Source organism: Pituophis catenifer, unplaced genomic scaffold (assembly GCF_029215685.1).
Source record: "Pituophis catenifer annectens isolate HBS135680 unplaced genomic scaffold, rPitCat1.0.hap2 SCAF_1, whole genome shotgun sequence".
Lineage (NCBI taxonomy): Eukaryota > Metazoa > Chordata > Lepidosauria > Squamata > Colubridae > Pituophis > Pituophis catenifer.
Window position 1 is genome coordinate 215,617,363 of NW_027256881.1, and position 19,110 is coordinate 215,636,472.

Here is a 19,110-nt window from a genome sequence, read left to right on the forward strand (position 1 = left end):
CTATAACTGATCTGTAAAATGTGTTGTCTTTAAACTCAGGGGAAGATTCATCATTGTTTCTAAGAAAATCAGTTTGCATAGGTGTGTCACATGTTTTGGCATTATTTAAGTTACATTTGTTTAGGAGTTCAATGATTTTATCTTTCTGAGTAAGTTTGAATCCCCTTTTTGTTTTGTTAATTTGTACACCAAGGTATTTATTCACTCTACCTAGTGATTTCAATGAGAAGTGTTCGTTTAACTTATTTACAAAGATTTCCCTGCTCTCTTTATGCTTTCCAATATATAAAATATCATCCACATAAATTAATACAAATTCAATATGATCATTACTCTTTTTTACAAAGAAACAGTTATCAGCAGTGGTGGCGTTGAAATCCATGGTCTTTAGTACTTTTACCAAACAATCGTACCATCTTTTGCCAGATTGCTTCAATCCGTACAGACTCTTATTTAATAACCAAATTTCGTTCTTATTAGTGTATTGACTGTGTGGTGCTCTTACATATATTTCCTTATCTAATTTCGCATGTAAGTATGCAGTCTGTATGTCATATTGAAACACGTCTAGATTGAGTGCAGATGCTACTACAAGAGCTGTTTTGACACTCTCTGTTCTCACTGTGGGTGAATATGTGTCAGTATAGTCTTCTGGATATTTTTGTGCATAACCTTGTGCAACTAGTCTGGCCTTGTATAAGGTATTACCTCCTTCTAAATTCTTAATTTTATAAATCCACCTGGTACCTATAATTGTTTTATCCTTAGGTGCGATCGCAGGTGTGAATACATTTAATCCTTGTAAACTTTTCATTTCTTTTTCCATAGCTAGTTCCCATTTTTCTCTTTCTTCACGGGGAAGTTTCAATACTTCCTCATATGTATTAGGTGTTATTTGTTCTCCATCCATATGCATAATATAATCTTTGTATTTATTTGGTATTTGGTTTCTATTATTTCTAATATTTCTTTCAGGTTTGCTATGGTTGTCATGCAAATATCTGGCTTCCTTTTTTGTTAATGTGTCTGTCTTTATTTTATGCTGACTATTTGTCCAAGTTTTGGTTTTGTTCTTACTTTTGTTAATATTTTGATTTTCTGTTGTTCCTTCCTCGTAAGATATATTATCTTTGCTTTTATTAGGAAAAATTTCATTAAGGTGCAACTTAGACCAATTGGCCTGCTCATGAAACACAGCTGTTCTGGATACTATAAATTTGTTATTATTATCGATGAATCTGTACCCTTTGGTTCCAGTTTCGTATCCCATGAATCTTAATCTCCTGGATACGTTTTCTCCCTTTCTCCTTAATTGTTTAGGTATGTGCACGTCTGCAGTAACTCCAAATATGTGCATGTGTGCTAATTTAGGTTTTCTATTGTACATCACCTCATATGGTGTCTTATTCACAATACTGGACCATGTTCTATTTTGAGTGTAATTTGAATAATGTAAGGCTTCTGACCAAAATTGTTTGCCTAAACCAGCATCCTCTAATGTGCATCTAATCATGGTTTGTAGTGTGGAGTTCTTTCTCTCTGCAATCCCATTTTGAAATGCAGAAAATGGATTGGACGTGAAATGTAGCATCCCTCTATCCTTTAACCATTGGGAGAATTCTTTAGACATGAATTCACATCCCCTATCTGTCATAATTTGTTTTATTCTGATATTATGTTGTGTTTCTATGCGTTTGTAGAATTCCTTAAATTTCTGAAAGGTTTCATCCTTGTGCTTTAATGTGTAAACAAAACCATAGCGACTGTAATCATCCACTATTGTTAGGAAGTAACGTTTTCTATAGGTAATTGATGGAGTTAATGGACCAACTAAGTCCATATGTACCAAATCAAAAATATTGTTAGTTGATCTGTTAGATTTTTTTGGTCTGGGACTGGTTTTTAGTTTGGTGGATTTACATACTGAGCATTCTAAATAATTTTCACAATTTTTTATTTTTACACCTTCTGCGTGTTCAGTCATTTTTTGTACTACAGGAAAGCTTGCATGTCCTAACTTCCTATGTAAGATGTGAGCACACTCATCATGAATTGGTTTACCTATTTTTGGTTTCTTCTCATTGTGTGTATTTTTGTTATCATGAGTTATTTTACATTCATCATTGTCACTGTTACTGACATTTTCATCATCTGCTTCAATACAATCTTCCATATTTGAATCAATGTTATGTAACCATTTTTCTTTGGTTATCAGATAGGGTAGACCCCCTTTTATCATCACAGTGCCTACATTTGTTTTGTTCTTTTCTATAGTTGCTTTCCCCTTTGAGAAAACTATATTGATGTCAGATTCTCTGCTTAGTTTTATAGCACTTAGTATGTTGTGAGGTATTTCTGGGATTAATAATACCCCCTCTATTTTCCCTAAACCAGGCAAGGTCACATTTCCTCTGCCTAATACTTGAACCTTTTCTTGATTAGCTACCTTTATCACAAACTTATCTTCTGTAAATGAAGATAATATACTTTTGTTGTTAGTGGTGTGATTTGTTGCACCAGAATCAATAAGCCAATTATTGTTCTCATCTTGTTGTGTTTTGGTGCTGTCTTGTTTATTTAGCCCATTTAGTGACCCAGATTTTCTCTCTTTTGAATTTTCTCTACCCCCTCTACTTTCTCTGTAGTTTGGTGGACTTCTATATTTGTGTCTATCTGTGGAAGATTGTCTGTAATTGTATTTGCTCCTATATTCTGGCCTATGTCTCTCCCTTGGGACTTTGGGACAGTCTCTTCTACTGTGTTCCCTGGATCCACAATTGTGGCATCTAAAGGCCTCATTATATTTATCTTGAAAGACTACTTTCCTAAAAGATTTGTGTTCTGTTTGGTTACTGGAACGATTTTTTCTTGAATTGTCTTCTGCTATCAATTTGTTAGATAGACTTTCTATTGATAAATATCCCAAATTAATGGTATCTAAGTGTGACATAAAGCTATCCCATGATGGATCAAGTGAATTGATAATAACACTTTTCATAGTTTGATCTGAAATCACTTCCCCCCTCAATTGCAGCTCAGCTCTTATTTTGTTTAGATTTATCAAATGTTCACTTATAGAAACCCCTGGTTTCACTCTAGAAGAAAAGAAATCCTTAGACATTCTTGTGGTTGTGGCTACGCTATCGCTGTGAAATAGATTAAACATGCATTGAATTATTTCTGATACAGTTAGGTTTGGTTTGATGCTATGATACATTGCAGGAGACACGCTAGAAATTATTATGAAAAATGCTCTATGATGTAAACAGTCTATTTTTAAAGTCCAAGGTCTTCTTGGAGGACTAGTTATAAAGAATAGTAAATTTTCTTTCATAAAAATAACCTGAAGCTGTTGGTACCACTCTTGTAAATTAATGCCATCAACTCTAAGTTTTGGGAAGTCACTGGGTAAGTTCCCCACATTATTTTGTCCATTACTTACAACCTGAGGCAGTCCGTGGTCTCTCAAGTGCAGGAAATTACAGAACGGCATTGGGATGCTTGTAACGAGTCTGCGCGGTTCTCTGGCCAGTTCAAGTCTTTCGGGGCCGTCTACGTAGTTTTGCACATGCGCGTTGCTCATTTCTTCTTTGGCGCCGTTGTGGAAGGTTCTCTCCATTTCAGCTCTCTCGATCCGCTCCTCTTCAGATGAGTCGGTCTCTGGCTCGGTTTTTGGGGCTTTGGTGATGGCGACGGTTCTTCTCTTTCTCTTGTGTGCGCTGGCACTCGATTCTGTCTGCGGTGTAGGACGGAATCGGCATGGCTCTCTGGGCTCGGGTGTCGTCGTTTTTGAAGTCAGGATGGGAGCGTGCAGGTCTTGAGTTGTCGGTTTGATTTCTTGCTTCTTCGTTGATGTCTTTGAGATTTTCAATCTTGGCCCAAAAGCAGCAAAAAGCGTTTTCATTGCTGACTTTACTTGAGACTTTGTTAAATCGTCTTCACTTTCTGATTTTGGTTCATCTGAAGAGTTTGAGACTTCTTTTTCACTTTCTTCGTCTGATAGCGTTTTTCGCGCCAGAAATTTTGAACTGAGCGTTTTGATTGGCTCTGCTTCACTCTCTTTTGAAGTTCGTTGAAACCAAGATGGCTGCCGTTCAAAATTTCGCGCGAGGTCACATCTTTTCTTTTTTACAACTATTTTCTCAGTAGTCATTTCACTCACAGTTTTTTGATCTTTGGGTTTTTCTTTAATGACGTTTTTCTCTCTCGCTGCTCCGCTGTTCCTCAGCATCTCCTGGAGGTCCGCGATGAGGCTTTCATCATTCTTTTGGTTTTTTAGTATCTTTAATATCTCTGACCTGAGTTCGTTATTTTCTATCTCAATTTCTTCCTGGTCGTTGTTTTCACTCATCAGTTCTTCTTCTTCAGTGGTGTATTCTTCGGATTCTCTCGAAATCGCATTAGTGGATTCGTTGATCATCTCTTGATCAGTTTCTATTTCTTTGCTGTAGGCCCTGGTGTTGGGCCTATCTTTCTTGGACATTTTTAATTACTTATTGAGTCAATTAACCATCCTCTGCTACCAGCTTGTTGCAATATTTTCAGGATCAGACTCAATAAAGATAATAGAAGTTAGAGATTTAAATATATCTCTCTTTAATCATAATAGGCATTCTATATTCGCTGAATATTCAAGATAGAAGCAAGGAAAATGGGGAGGATGGCTCCTTTTATATACAAGGGGTGGAGCCAGGAATGGGAGTGGTAAATTATGAATACATTAAAGTCCAAAGAATAAGTTAACCCCTGATGTTCCATATATACATTATTTACACATTAGAGAATAAGGCATTTACATCTGACAGTAGTTCTCCTCCGTGGGCCGGCCAAGGGGGTGGGGAGGGGGAGAGAGATGGGACAGATGCCTCCTGGAGCACTCTGCCAGCCAAAACAGGGTGCAGAGTGGCCATGTGCACACCCCCCTCACCCCATTTTTGGCCTGGACGCTCTCCTGCAACACTTTGCTGGCCAAAGTAGGTCATGGGGAGTCTTACACAGCCCCTGTGGCCCATTTTTTATTTCCATGGCCTCCTGCAGCACTCTGCTGGTCAAAAATGAGCCATGGGCAGCCCTCGCACGCCCCCCCCCCCCGTGGCCCATTTTTGGCCTCTATCGCCTCCTGCAGCACTCTGCCTGCTGAAAACACTGCGGGCCATTTTGGCCGGCAGAGGCACCACAGGCTGGTCCTTTGATATTTTCAGGCTGGCCCCCACGGGCCAGATCTAAGCACCCCACAGGTCGGATCCGGCCCACAGACCTTGAGTTTGAGATCCTTGTGTTAGATGATGCCCTCATGAAATCCAAATTCCACACTGGGAGTTATGGGAGAAAAAAAAAAAACCCTGAGGATGGTTTAATGGTGGGCAGGATCACATGGTTTGAGTTCCTGAACAGAAAAGGGCCAAGATGCTGAGTGTGCCTTTTATGCCCTCTCTGTACTTTGAACTTCCTGGGGCACAGGAAGAGTATCCTGATTGGTTGTCAGATTCCCAGGGGGTGGGGGTCTTAGTTAGCCTTGCTGGCTGATGTAATCTTCCCAGGTGCCATGTGGTGAATTTCTGTTGCTAGATGGGTCCTATTGTGTTGCAGATGATGGTCGATTGAGAAAGGTGGGGGGAATGAGTGAGCTTGGCTGAGGCCTTAATGGCCCATTGACAAAGGTGGGGGGGGAGAGAAAGCTGCTTTGTCTTTAAAACATGTTTCTCTATTTCTCATCCAGGGAAATATAATATTCTGCTTTTTTAATATTTCCTAAAATATTTCATTCTTCTAGGAGAGGGGTGGGTGCTAACTTCCTACACCAGTTTGAGCCGTTCAAAAAATAGGTAGAAAATGTTAGAATGCAAATAACTGTATAAAACTGCACTGAGAATGGGGATGGGAAAGCAAAACAAGCCAGAAAAAAAAAAAGCATTTTGTGTGTATGTGTATGTGTGGTTGTGCTTTTGAGCCTGGATAAGTCCTGTAGTTTTCTTGGCAACATTTTCAGAAGTGGTTTGTCATTGCTTTTCTTTTTCTTAAGGCCGAGATTGAGTTACTGGCTCAAGGTCATCCAGCTGGCTTCATGTCAAAGGTGGGATTAGAATTCTCCTGGTTTCTAGCCTGGTGACTTAATTTCTATACCAACCTGGCTATCAAAAGATGAAAGGAAAATAAATTAATGGAGGAGAGTTCAATTATTCAGGAATATTTTTGTGCTTGGCCAAGGGTGAAGTAGTCTTGCAAAAAGTGAAAGAAAGACTCAACCTGTGTCTGCTTATGTCCAAAAGGGGAAATACTTGTACTGCCATCTGATGCTAAATAGTGAATTCAGTGGGAGACTTGCTGAGAAATTAGAAGTCCTATCATTCATATTTGTGTGTGTGTGTGTGTGTGTGTGTGTGTGTGTGTGTGTGTAATACATATCTGTGGGATTCTTGATGCTCTCTGAGGTTGTTTGTTTTCTTGCAGACGTTTCATGAGCCAGCTAGGTAATATCATCAGTTATCAGTACTGATGGGTAATGAAACGTCTGCAAGAAAACCAACCTCAGAGAGAACCAAGAATCCCACAGTTTAACCCTGAGCTACAAATATCCTCTTCTATAGGTATAATACATATTTAAATAAATCATTCTTCTCCCTTCTCTTCACTCCCTTACAACTGTTGGGGTTTGTGGCAGTTTTCTCACACCTCTCTGATCCTTTTTTCTGAGCTGGATTATCTTCCTGTCAGAATCAGTCCCCTCATCTGGTTGCCTCTTTAAGACTTAGTTCTTTCTCAGTCAATTCACTAGATGTTTTTCTTATTAATGAAATTGCCAGCCATTTTTTTCTTCTATTGGTCAAGCATTGCCAATTTATATTCCTAATTCCTTTGCACCAACCAACCCAGGGGTACTATTCAACAGGTTCTGACAGGTTCTGGAGAACCGGTAGCGGAAATTTTGAGTAGTTTGGAGAACCAGAAAATACCACCTCTGGCTGACGCCAGAGTGGGGAGGGAATGGGGATTCTGCAGTATCCTTCTCCTGGAGTGCGGTGGGAATAGAAACTTTGCAGTATCCTTCACCTGCCATGCCCACCAAGCCATGCCCACCAAGCCATGCCCACAGAACCAGTAGTAAAAAAAATTGAATTCCACCACTAATCCAACCTACTTCTATTAGTTGCAAGAGTCTTATGCCTTTCTGTTCTACAATTTTACTTGTTCATGAACTGTCTTTATTTTTTTCTTTGTCTTTTTTAAGTTACTTTTTTCTGGAGCAACACATTCTTTTCATATCCAGATCCTTGTCAATCACGCTTTAACTTCCTTTTAGTTCTCGTCACAAATTCCTACCACTTTGAGGCAAACTTAAATTCCAAAGTAACCAGTTGCACTTGTCTCAGGGTTTTTTTTTTAAAAAAAAACAACAACTCTGAATATGTGTCATTCCTAATACATCAGAGCAATCATTTTTATCCCTACGTTTGAAGAACTAAAATAATGCTATTTCTAGATGTTAGCAATTATCTAGCCATTATTCATAGCTAGATAATTAGTTTATTTTTCAATTTTACCCATTCGTTCTTGTCATTTATTTTGCTTGGTTTTTTTTGTTGGTTTTTTTTTTTTGAAAGATCTCATTTGGTAAATGTCACAGGAAACCTTGGGGCTTAGAAAAACAGACCCAGTGCAGAGAAGTGGCATCTTGATTCGTATTGTGAAATCTGCTAACTTTCCTTTGAAGTGCCTATTGTTGAAAAGGAGTTGAGCTCCTGTTCTTTATTGTTGTTTCTTAGCCCAGGGGCCCCCAACCCTGATCTGTGGATTGGCCCTGGTCCACAACATGCCAGAAGCCCCATCTTCAGGATGCAAGGCAGCATGTGAAACCACACCTACTCTGGTCCACAGAAAACCTCTCTCCATGGAACTGGTCCCTGGTGCCAAAACGATTGGGGGCCGTTTTCTTAGCCTGTTTGAAACATCTAAAATACCTTTGGAAAGATAATTCAAAGAGTGGATTTATATATCCCTATTTGATATATAAACTCTTGTGGGGCAAGAGTTTGTTTAGCAAAAAAAGGGCATTAAAAAGTATTTTAATTACGTTGCATAATTATACAACATCGTATTTTTATTAAATATAGATAGAAAAATTTCTAAGTACTTTTAATTCAGTTGTATAAAGGGAGGAGGAGAACGTACCAGATATTTCATATATATATATTTCAGCATTCAACCAGGTGGACGATTTATATTTAATGCTAGTGCTAACGATATACTTGTTATAGTATTTGTTATTGTTTGTACATGTTTTTTTTTAAAAAAATATTGTCAGCATTTGATATTTGTTTGTTTTTTCTTCCTTTTTTTTCTTTTGACCAACTTTGTATTTTAACTCCACAGCTAAATAAAAAAAAAAATTATCAAAAACGTATTTTAATTAGAAAATAGTAATTTGCTCTTGTTTTTAAAAAGCGGCTGTAATATCATGCTTTTCCTAATGGGAGGAATCCACCTATTTATTGTTTGATACTTATTTTTGCACCAATAGGATTTTTCCATACTATTTCTTTGTGTCATTAATTATCCAGCCATTGTTCTTACGGAATGCATTAATTTACCTTCCTATTTTATTGTTAATGCCTTGTGTGCTGTTCCAACACTGTAATAATTGGACCCTCCTCCTCCCCCCACCACATATTTTATGCCAAGGAATACAGATTATTGTGTTGCTCTGCTGGATGCTAGATGAGTCTGTTTTTTATGACGGCTGCAAACCAATGTGTAGATTGAGAAATGGCATTCCATATTTCATGACTGTGGCTTCAGTCATTCGAACTATTGTAATGATATTGGCTTTGAATGGCCTGATGAATGTGATAATTTCCCACACTGTGACACAAACAAATCACTGAACATTAAAAAAAAAACATATGAAGGAGAAGACAACCTTGCATTTTATAGGATGGTAAGAACAGATTTCCCAAAGTTGTTTCTGTTGGTTTCCTGGTATAAATTCAGTGAATAGATGTTTCTTTGTTCAACTGAACAGGAAATTTTAGATCTTTTTCTTATTTTACTTAGAAGCAGAACAGTGCTGAGACGTTTTGTGTGGATTACTTTGCCCACCTGATGCACTTTCAGTTACTTTCACTTTTCAGAGCTGGAAGGACCCGGTGACATTTTTACCCCCAAATCAGGGGTGAAATCCAGCAGGTTCTGACAGGTTCTGGAGAACCGGTAGTGAAAATTTTGAGTAGTTTGGAGAACCGGCAAATACCACCTCTGGCTGGCCCCAGATTGGGGTGGGAATGGAGATTTTGCAATATCCTTCCCCCAGGAGTGGGGAGGGAATGGGGATTTTGCAGTATCCTACCTCTGGAGTGGGGTGGGAATGAAGATTTTGCAGTATCCTTTCCCCGCCATGCCCATCAAGCCATGCCCACCAAGTTACACCATGCCCACCAAGCCATGCCCACAGAACTGGTAGTAAAAAAATTTGGATTTCACCACTAGTCTAACTTTTGAATATGGGATGTACTTAAGGAATCTGAGCTGCTGCTTACTTCTAACTGAGCACAATAAAGTATTTTCAATGGAACAAACAAGAATTTGAATAAAGATTCTTTGAAAGTAAAATGTTTTTTCTAGGTGTGACTAGAAAGTAGATTCTTACTGATAGTGAGAGAAGAGTTAAGGAAATGATAGCCCAAATTAGCGTTATAGGTGTAGATTACAACAAACTTATGGTGCAGTTGTTCTCTTACCTTTCCCTCTCCATGTGTGTTGGACTATAATATCCATCGCTCTCAGACAATATATTCCGAACTGGAATGAATAGGAATAGGGTTGAATGTTGACCAGTTGGAGAACTTTAGGCTGAGGAAGACTAATGTCGCACTACTTTAAGCATACAAATTAAATGGTATAGTATTATACTGTATATATTTAGAAAGTTAATATTATAAAATTATGTTAATAGTGTAATCTGTTAATGGAAAAAAATCAATCTGTTAACCACTTTGCTAAAATAGTGTTAAAAGTGTCTCCTACCACCTTACCCCAATTATATATATGTACACATAGGCACACCTATTCTATTCTATTCTATTCTATTCTATTCTATTCTATTCTATTCTATTCTATTCTATTCTATTCTATTCTATTCTATTCTATTCTATTCTATTCTATTCTATCCTATCCTATCCCATCCCATCCCATCCCATCCCATCCCATCCCATCCCATCCCATCCCATCCCATCCCATCCCATCCGGTAGTGGGTTCCACTTACCTTCACTACTGGTTTGGAATTAGGAGTGCATGGTGCTTCTGCATATGTGCAGAGCATCCGTGATGACATCCAGGTGGATGGGAGGACTGGTTCAACTCACCACTGATCCCATCCCATTCCAATATTGTCAGGAAAAATAGAGGAAAACATGTTGAAATCCTCCAGTTATTTAGCTGAGAGCATGTTTATGAGAAAGAGAGAGCAACTCATTAACAATCTGAGGGAAAGATGCTTAGAGTTCAAAGGAATAAGTGACATTTACAATGCAAGTTACAAGGCCTAACAGAAAAACTGCATCTCTGAGAGGAAGGAAGGAAGGAAAGGAAGGAAGGAAGGAAAGAAGGAAGGAAGGAAATGAAGGAGGGAAGGAAGGAAAGAAGGAAAGGAAGGAAGGAAGGAAGGAAGGAAGGAAGGAAGGAAGGAAGGAAGGAAGGAAGGAAGGGCTCTTCTTATAAAAACAGAGTGAAGAAGAAAACCTAAAGGTCTTCCAATTAGAAGAAAGCGGAATAGAAACAAGACGGGTCTTAAGAGGAGATTAAGACCGTAATGACAGTCACTGCTCTTAATACCTCTGGTAACCTGTAGGATTATAGGAGCAAAGAAATGCTGCTTCTGCTGCAGTTTTATCTTAAATAAAAGCACTGCAACACCATTTATTTAAAGCAGTATTTCACTTTTTAATTTATTTAGATCATATGCAAAAATACGTACACTTGTGTAGAAATACGCACATATGTTTGTCAATACATTTTAGCACCACTTACCATACTTGAAAAGTGGACTGTACTTCCTACTCAAAGACAGGAAGATACGTCAGAAAAAATGGAAGCTTGCATCGTATATGCCTGCTATTCCTTAAACCCAAAATATTTCTTTTTTCTTGGGAATACATTGCAACTGATTAGGGGATGTACAGGCAGCTACTATGTCTTTGCCGAGAGTCATAGTCATGTCAATGTATCTATTTGTCTGTCAAAAAGAATATTCAAGGTATGTTCAGCGGTGCTCATTGCATTGCTCATTAAGTCACCACTCAGGTTAAAACTTTGTAAGACATAAAAATAGCCCCAAAGCAGTTCCAAACTGCAACGTTTTTATTCTCTCGTCCCTCCAGCACAGGCTGCAGCCAGCCATGCTAAGCCCATTTCAAAACTGAGCAAGTTTAATACCTTTTCCATCTAAGAATGATAGAAACGAGAATTTCATATGACATGTCTAGAATATTAACCTCTGCAGAAAAGAGGTTTGGAAGCCACTGATTGGTGCCCCTCCCCTAAGGGGTCATGGAGAAGATTACCATTTTTTAAGTAGATTTTTTTGAATCCTGCCCTTATTATTTTTTATAAATAATTTCAGACATATGTAATACAGGTAGTCCTTGACTTACGACCATCATTGAGTCCAAAATTTCTGTTGCTAAGCGCAATATTTGTTAGGCGAATTGTGCTCCATTTTACAACTTTTCTTGCCACAGTTGTTAATGAATCACTGCAGTTGTTAAGTAACGGGGTTGTTAAGTAAATCTGGCTTCCCCATTGATTTTTCTTGTCAGAAGTTTGCAAAAGGTGATCATGTGACCCCAGGACACTGCAGTTGTCATAAATATGACCCATTTGTCAAGCATCTGAATTTTGATCAGGTGACCATGGAGATGCTGCATTTTTCACTCACTTTTTGTAAAATTCCCAAAGGTGCTTTTTCAAGAGACAACTGGACTTTCTTGTTTTTCTTTGAAGACGTTTAGCTTCTCATCCAAAAAGCTTCTTCAGCTCTGATTGGATGGTGGGGAATGGAAGGATTTATACGCCTTGCAAACAGCTGGTCATTTGCATTCTTGTAGCAGGTCATTACGGTCACCTGGAGGTTTATCTGTGTCCTTAGGATAACCTGAGTGGTGCAAATGGGTGTGGAGCCTTCTTGGAACTGTTGAAAGGACTGTGTTATAGACTGGAGATAGATGATGTCAAAAAGACCATCTATGTCAAAATTGAACAGCCCTCTCTCAACAGGGTGGGAGGGGTAGAACATCATCTATCTCCAATCTACAACACACTCAGGTGACTCTGATGACACAGATAACCCTCCAGGTGACCTTAGCGACCCACTAAAAGAAGGCAAATGACCAGCTATTTGCAAGGAATATAAATCCTTTCATTCCCCACTATCCTGTCAGAGCTGAAGAAGTTTCTTGGATGAGAAGTGAAACATCTTCAAAGAAAAACCAGAAAGTCCAGCTGCTTCTTGAAAAAACACCTTTGGGACAACCATGACCTGGATGACTGAGAATCTCCATGGACTTTTTGTAAGAGTGAAAAATGGTCCAAAGTAACTTTTTTCAGTGCTGTTGTAACTTCAAATGGACAGGAAACAAATTGTTGTAATTTGAGGACTACCTGTACTCATGCCTTCTCCTATTTTCAACATAACAAGAACCTTGTGAGGTGGATTGAGCTGAGAAAGAGTGACTGGCCCAAAGTCACCCAGCTAGTTTTCATGCCTAAGGCAGAACAAGAACTCACAGTCGCCTGGTTCCTATGCCAGCATCTTAACCACTAGACCAAACTCCTTTGCAAATATTTGGCTTCTTGAGATTGACAAGATTTGAACTAGTGCTTTATTAGTGATTCATTTTTCATCAAAGCTATTCAAAAATGGCTCCTTTGCAGGTTACCAAAGCGATGTGCTGCGGATCTCTCTTTTACTTACAAACGCCTGGCCTGCTGGCAGGCATGAGGATGGACATGTGGTGTGTCTCCCCCACCCTCCTTTTTGTGGCATTTTTTCACACTGATCAGACATGAATATATTATTTCAACCATTCTTGGAATGGCTTGCTATCAAAGTTATTCTCTCTCAATTTTTCCTAGGATTAAAGCATTAAGGCACAGTGCAACTCAAAGGCCACTTACTAATTGGAATGAGGGATCTTCAGTGCAATTAGGTACTTGCAGTGCCTCAAACAGGAGCAGCATTACCAGTTATAATTAGCTGTATTTGCCAAAAAAGAAAAAAGAAAAAAGAAAAAAAAAGACAAAGAGTAAAGACAGAATGAGGTCACCCACTTGAGGGGTCAGCATAACGACCCACGATGTATTTTGTAATGGTCATTATGGACGATTGAAAAATCAGTTACACTCAGTTACTGCAGGACGTTGCCCTATTGTTAGGATTCGTAGAAATTATTGCATGAACGTTGAACAAAAACCATTTCCTTTTTGTTAAAAATGCAACTACATATCGCCATAGCACTTGATTGGTCTTTGTCAATGTTTGGTCAGAAATGCTGTTTTGAAGTATTGGTTGACAGCTTAATTGGATCAAACGTATAGCTAGAATGAGGTGAGAGATGATGGACGATTGAAAAATTACATTCAGTTATTGCACAATGTTGCCCTGTTGGTTGGATTCCAGGCATGTTGTTAGGATTGAGAAGTTAAAGAAAAATCCAAAAGCCGAAGGCAAATGACTTTTTACTAATGCTGCCCTCTACTCCTATGCACACACAATTTATGCTTATCTTGAGTAGAGTTTAACTGAAGGAAGATTTTGTATTACACGTCTTCAAATGTCTGTAGATGTCCAAGTTTTCCTGTTTTGTTTTGTTTTGGTTTTTAATTTCCAAATGGTCACTCACACTGTCTTTTAAAGAATTAGCAATAAACAACTTTTCCAACCCAAGGTTCAAAGAATTTCAAAGTTTTGTAAAAAATACTATGAAAAATATAGCTTGTGTTGATTAAGCAAACTAAGGTCTCTCTCGTGTACTTCTGCATCATGCATTGAACATGGCACTGGAGAAGCAATCCAGTCTGAAGGATTTCAAATTTAAGAAATGCCTAAATCCATTTACTAATAGGCAGTTGCTCTGTGCTTGGTTCTTCCCATTCCTTTTCATTGTGGAGTGTTACCTTTTGGCTTATGAGCCCATAAGCAGAGATTAACATGTCTTTCAATATTTTTGTGATGCTTATAAAGTGATGATTCCTATATATTTTTGATTAACAATAATACCTTGGTATTAATAAAGTTTGTGTGAATGTGAAAAATGAGAGAATATACACTGTAACCTGAAGATAGATTTTTGTTTCTTTGGGGAATTAAACAATAGCTCCAGACTGCAGTTACTGATGGATGCCTATTCAAAAATTTGCATAGACCATGTTTGGTTATCTCTGGTTGACAAAGGGCAAGGTTAATGTTGATATTTTATCCTGTCTGATTTGTGAAAATTAGATTTATTCTTTTTCCTGATTATCTACTTGATACATTTGACCTCAGTTTTTGACAATCAAGGTGATTTCTTTCAAGTCTCAGATAGAAAATGCTAAGCAGTATGTCAACAAAAGGGCCATTTACCATGTCATCAGTCGTCTGGAAAATTGAATACAGTTTCCATTCTCTTTCACATGTTTTATTCTTCATCTCAGTAATTGGATATTAATAAATAGGCCACCATAATAGTCATATATAAAACCTCAATTTAAGAGACTAATGGAGTGTCCATTAAAGCAGGATGTCCGTTAAATCCAAAAATGCTTTTCTCAATGCATAAGATTATATATAGAATTTAATGCACACACACAAACATACAGAATATGGAACATGTATTTGTCCATTGCATCCAAGTTCAGTCAATCAAGGTCTGTTAAATCTGTGTTTCTGTATACTGGATTTCCTTGGACATCATTGTATTTTTTGAATTATTTTGTTTTAGAAGATTACGAAAAATATAAGGCACCAGCATATACACAATTAAATTTACAACTTTTACAACTTCTGGAGGCAAGTTGTTCTGCTGATTAATTGTTCTACCTGTCAGGAATTTCTCCTTAGGTATCTAGGTTGCTTCTCTCCTTGATTAGTTTCCACCCATTGCTTCTTGTCCTGTCTTTAGGTGCTTTGGAGAATAGTTTGACTCCCTCTTCTTTGTGGCAGCCCCTGAGATATTGGAACAGTCGTGTCTCCTCTAGTCCTTCTTTAATCCTTTAAATTAAACTAATTTAAAATTCTTTAAATTAAATCCCAAAATCCTTTAAGTCCCTGACTTGAATGTAATCAGCTACTCACTTCTTTATTTCCCCAATTTGAGAATGCTTGCATGAAATATAAAAGTATATTTATAAAGACGTGCCTCTAGATTTCTGATATATTTATAGTAAATGTCATAGAAGTGCATAAAAGGCATCCATTATAAGCAGATACAAAATTATCATATGAACATATGTAAGTTTCAAAGTATTCTTCAATAAAGTCAGAAAAGAGATGTTTGCTGGAGGAACCCTGAAATGAGTGAAATCTGCTTTTCTCATGTTTTGCTCTTCTTTTTTTTTTTCATGTCTCATTGGAAACAACTTGTAAATTGGGAAAAGGATACATTAAGGAGAAGGAAGACAATGGGAAAAAAGTAAGTGGACCTGAAGATTTTCTCCAAACTATATATAATTAACAAGCATTGTGGGGAAATGAGCAAAGATTTGTACTTAGTTCTAGGAAAGTTGAAAGAGTAACCTAATTCTGAATTATTTCAAGAGCATAGATCTCATTAGGGTGAGAATTATACACTGCATATTTTTACAGGAAGAGTCCAATTAACATCTGCTATGTCTACAAAGAATATTTACTACTCCCCCATCTACCCCATGGAATATTTATAGCTGATCTCACTTCTATTGTCTACTGAAGAGGAAACTCTGTGTGTCATAAGATGGAAACAGTTTTGACTTAAACAGCTGGAGTTTACATTTCCACACTGGGAGGTCTTTAAAACATTTGTTTGTTTACTACTTCTCAGAAAACTTTGGGAAAGCCCCAAATACAATCCCACACTATTCTGCATCTCATAGAATGCCAGCAAGCTCTCTATTACACCTGTACAGATTTGAAACCAGAAATGCTCTGGAACAGGGGTCTCCAACCTTTGCAACTTTAAGCCTGGTGGACTTCAGTTCCCAAAATTCTGGGAGTTGAAGTCCTCCAGGCTTAAAGTTGTCATGGTTGGAGACATCTGCTCTGGAACACCTGAGGCATGCACAAAGTTCCCCTCTGCAACTCCATAAACCCAAAACTTCTTTACAAGCATCAGACAGTCAATGGAAGATGGGTGGGGGAACAGGTAAGTAGCAAAGTAGTCAAATTAGCATTGTGCCCACACATTGCAAGCTACATCCCTTGTGACATGCACTGTGTCATCATATGAATACAGGTAGTCCTTGACTTACAGCAGTTCATTTAGTGACCGCTCAAAGTTACAACAGCATGGAAAAAAGCGACTTATGACCGTTTTTCAAAGTTACAACCTTTGCAGCATCCCCACGATCACGTGATCAAAATTCAGATGTTTATGTTTGTTTTATTAAATTGCTTGGCAACTGGTTCATACTTATGACAGTTGCAGTGTCCCAGGGTTATGTGGTCACTTTTTTGCAACCTTTTGACAAGCAAAGTCAATGGGGAAGCCAGATTCACTTAACAACCGAGTTACTAACTTATCAACTGCGGTGAATCACTTAACAACTGTGGCAAGAAATGTCGTAAAGTGAGGCAAAACCCACTTAACAAAGAATCACTTAACAACATACATTTTGGGCTCAATTGTGGTCATAAGTCTGTATATGAAAGGAGCAGTGCTAGTGAAAGATATTGCAACTGAATTTTGGCACCATGTTGAGAGAAAGGACTCTAAAAATATCCCAGTGTATTCCAAACAATCTTGGTTTGAAAATCAGAAACATTTTCCCTCCTCCTTTTATTATTTTCCTAGTTATTTTCCCGAAGATAGCAATTTTGTAAAACCTCAGTTGCCATAATATTTAGTTATCTGTCACATTTCTACATTATGGTTCATAAAAGTTTACAATACAGGCAAAAAGAATAAGAAGCAAGAATATGTAATCAAAAACCTATACATGAACAGGTTAATGAAAGTTGTAAATGAAACACACTACGTTAATATGTTAATGTTGTCCACCTACTGCTCCAGAGATGAAAGCCAGGTGCTCTTGACAGGTCTGTTATGCAGATAAAGGTGGAAGTGACCATCAGCAAGGTAGATAGACTTGAATTCAATAGCAATGGGTGCATCATTGGAAACCTGAAAAGTCTGACTGAAAGCAGATCATGTTTAATGTTTAAACTGCACAGTTTATTTGTGTGGTTGCTAGGAGTCAATACTAGTTTGATGGCATGTAATCATCATAAGCAATTCTCCAAAAGGCTTCATTTTCACCTATTTCTGGAACTCAACCCAGAAGGATACTAATCTGATTTTATTTGGGAAACTGTCCACAACACATAGCTGAAAAAAGAGTTCCTGCATGCTTCTGCCCCCCTTACTCTACTAAACTGGGGAACCGTGTGCTGGGATGACCATGCTGGGCTGATCTTTCTTCTTCCAACATCAGCAGGAACTGTCATCTGAGCAAACTACAGAGCCTCCAATGTCAACCCTCACAGATGTCCAGGAGAATATCATGGTCAATAGTGTTGAAGGTTGCCTAGAGAACTAAATGGATGAAGTACATGCTAACCTTATCTCTGTCCCAGCAAAGGAACATCACCAACCTTAAAGACATTTATTGCCACTAGGGATTTGGGACTCTAATTCTTAAAACATTGCGTATATACTCTGAAAGGTTCTTCATAATGTTAAGAAGCTCTGAAAATTGTACTTGACTGGGGTTATGATTTCAGTTGGAAATCCCTTTCCTTGCCTTCCTTCATTTACTGGATGAATTAGATTTCTTTATCAGGACTACATCATCTGATGAAATAGGTTGTGATCTCAAAAAAAAAAAAAAAAAAAAAAGGCAATAAATGACTGACCTTTAACATCCCAGTAGCCTCTTAGTTCTTTTTGCCACAAAAAACCCCTAGCTCTGAAAATTGTATAGGTTGCTATTTTTATGCTCTTATTTTTATAACGTGGTGTTGTGACATTTTTGTGGCATGGAAGGTGGACTGAAAAAATAATTAAATTTTATGTTTAAATATAACACGTCAATACACTTAGATAAAACCTGTCAGCTTTGCTGTTGGAGGCAGGTGTGTGCCGCAATTTGTTGAGATGCTCATGATTTGCACCAAATGTTTCTTTGCCCCTATATATGTAATCAGTTGAATTAATATATGAAGCATGATATTTTCTGGAAATGCTTATTCCCCACCCACCCCCACTCCTTAAGTAATGCTCTATTTAATTTCTGTAAAAACCACACAGTTACAAAAGAACCAAGGTGCCAGACTGGGCTTCCTGAAATCAAATAAGGCCTAAATCTAAGGATATGATTCATCCACCCACCTCATCCCACACACACTTACACTTGCATACCAGACATAAATGAAAAGACTTCTATTATTAATCACAGTCCCCCCCCCCCCCATTTTTCCCCCCTCGGGAAATGTGATTAATGCTCACAGTACTTGCCTTTCAGTGTGAAATGTTATTGTGGTAATATTATTGTGGTAATATTATTAGAAAGTACCTACCAACATTACTTGGGGAATAACCCTGTGTCACCTTTGGCACTCTTCAAGGACCATTGGTGTATTGTGCTATCTTCCTTACTTTTATTCTTTGTTTCTGTGTGGTACTGACACTGATATCCTTATTCTCCCCCACCCCCTTGTTTTAAGTGGGAGAGGGAAAAATAGGAAGGAATACTTCTGGGTTTTGAATTTGTGGAAATCTTCTGGTGACCTTAATATGTGTATTCTGGGTACGTCAGCACATTGCAAGTTCCTTCAAGTTGGTGGGATGCAGGCCACCATAGACGGGCATGCAAGATTTGAGATCCTGTCATGTTCAGAATAGCAAACAGGTAAAACTGGGCTATGTTTTTACTTGTGGCATACT

At 38.1% G+C, this 19,110-nt stretch overlaps 1 long non-coding RNA gene across 1 annotated transcript in view; it reads left to right on the forward strand.

The window, feature by feature from the left end:
• LOC139327251 (uncharacterized) overlaps positions 1–17,976 on the forward strand; it is a 42,635-nt gene extending 24,659 nt beyond the window's left edge. Inside the window, exons 2-3 of the long non-coding RNA XR_011601660.1 lie at positions 15,629–15,663; positions 17,660–17,976. This is a non-coding gene — a long non-coding RNA (uncharacterized lncRNA). The remainder of the gene's footprint in view (positions 1–15,628; positions 15,664–17,659) is intronic.
• The last annotated feature ends 1,134 nt before the right edge of the window (positions 17,977–19,110 follow it).